The following is a 2,416-nucleotide window of genomic DNA, read 5'->3' on the forward strand; positions in this document are numbered from 1 at the left end:
TTCTCCCAATCATGCCAAAGGAAACCTGAGGATTAAAATGGATTTATACCCCTACCATGGAGTACTAACACATATCCCAAGGGTTCAGGCTGATCAATTATGCAAAGGACCTAACCCTACCCTTGGCTAGTAGGCCTAATAGCCCCAATTAGGTCTATTTTACAAAGAAAGTACCCTTCAAAAGTGCTTCCCAAGAAAATTAATGGTATGTAACTCTCAATTACATGGAAAAACTACAAACTACTAGGTTTCAGACCTTGGTGACACCCCAAACTCCAGATATGGAACCTTTTTTGTATGCCTTCACTAGGTGGCTACATGGAGTTGCCCACCTTAGTGCATCAAACCCTTGCTCATTTCCACTCCAAACCTGAAAAATTATTTCAAAATATTAAAGTAAATTGTTAAACCTTTCTTCTCCTCCAGGGCCATTGAGTGACTAAGAAGGATTAGCAAGTTTTCACCATTTTAATGCCAAAACCTAGGGAACACCGTCCTAACCCAACAACTTCCAGTAAATTGCAGATATCTCCACTTCAAGAATGAATAAAGACATCAGAATAGTCTCATTTGAAAGGTGATTGACTCCTATAACACATCCAACCTTTTTATTGCTTCTATCAAGTCTGTACAGTACGGTACAATGATTATAGCAGCAAAATTGTAGGAAAATCACAAAATTTTATTGCTTTTTTGATGCCAAATCATTACAAACGAGTCAAAAACCCCCAAATGGTGGTTGGAATCATGATTTATATCCTTCCCATCAGTTATAAACCACTTTTTGAACTATGGGAACCATTTGGAAAGAAGTTGCACTTTTTAACCAAAAATGGTTATTAGCAACTTTGACAATTTTTACAATTTTGACATATTTTAACCAAATTTGACACCTATTGAATCCAATGGTATTAGTGTCATTAAAACATGTCTAAAACATCCTAAGACACCTAAAAACACCTAAAATACTCAATTCAATACCCCTAGGCCCATATGCCTATGGTGGCTTATCATCCTGCCAAATCCATGACATTGGGTAACAAGGTGGGGTTTATTACAAAAATCAACAAAATAACCTATCTTATTGCAAATATGGATGAATCACATCATTATTCCTTTAAAAATTCACGGTCTTTGTCATGATTTCCTTGGTCATGAGGTGCCCCTACAACACTAATGAGGATGTTGTCTTGATGGTTGAGGATGGGTAGTGGACTTAATCGAAGAGCTATTACCATGGTAGAAGAGTGTGCAAGGAGTCATGCACTCACCTAGTCTATGGAATTGATAAAACATACAACATCATTGGGTAGGAATTCTTCCTAATTGCATGAAGTGACTTTGGTTGAGGATTCCCTCCAGTCTCCTTGATCAAAGGAACTTGAAAATGGTGTCTTGGATGGTTGTTCAAAGAGTTGTTTGAAAATCCCATTGTCAAGCTAAGGGTGTGCATATTGAAAAAAAGGAAATGACATTGACAAGACTCTAGGCCCTTTCAAATCATCTAGTTTGATCTTTTGCTATTGGTTAGTGGCTATTTTATTGATATTTTGATTAAATTGGGTTTTAGGAGTCTATAACCTAAAACCTATTTACCTTTAATAAAAATCATGAGATCCTAAACACAAATACTGTTCACTTCCCTTCTCTTTCGTGAGCCCCACAATATATAACACTCAAATAACTAACACTACCATTACCACTTCCCCCACACATGGGATACACAGTTTTAATCTAATTTGCTAGTGGGATGACTTACAAAGCATAAGAATATAACTACCTTGGGGGATGTGTACCACACGTTAGCATATATATCAACCATTATACATTATAATTGTAACACCCCATTTCTATTGTTGAGATGTAGATCTCAACATCACTAGACTTCAACTATGTATTAGGGGATGCATATGTTATTCTTGTGTTTTTTGTCTTGGGTGTTGAATGATGTTTTAGCTTCATTGTTTTTTGTGAGTTTTAGTTGTGGTTGTTGTCCTTGCTTTGAATGGTGTGTTTGGACCATCCCCATGTTTCAAGATGAGGTTCCTTAACATGTCCATTGTTGGTGTTCAATATGATTTGAGGTGGCTATGTTATGTTTATATGCCTCGTTTATTTGAATGCTTTAGTTCATAAATGTGCATAAAATTATTTATGTTTTACTAAATGTGTTCGTTGATTATATGATATCTTGATGCATTGAATTATATTTTTATGATGTTGGTCTTGTTGGGTGTTTATGATGTGCTTCAACTATATATGTATTGAATAGGTATTCTTGACATGTGCATTGAGTAGTTATAGGTACATGGTTATTTCTCCACTTGGCTATAGAGGTTTTAAAGAAAAATGCTCTTCAAAAGCGTTCTTTTGAAAATTTAAAATGTTGAGAGATTTGACTCAATTCAATTGTAAA

This window comes from Cryptomeria japonica, chromosome 6 (genome assembly GCF_030272615.1).
Source record: "Cryptomeria japonica chromosome 6, Sugi_1.0, whole genome shotgun sequence".
NCBI lineage: Eukaryota > Viridiplantae > Streptophyta > Pinopsida > Cupressales > Cupressaceae > Cryptomeria > Cryptomeria japonica.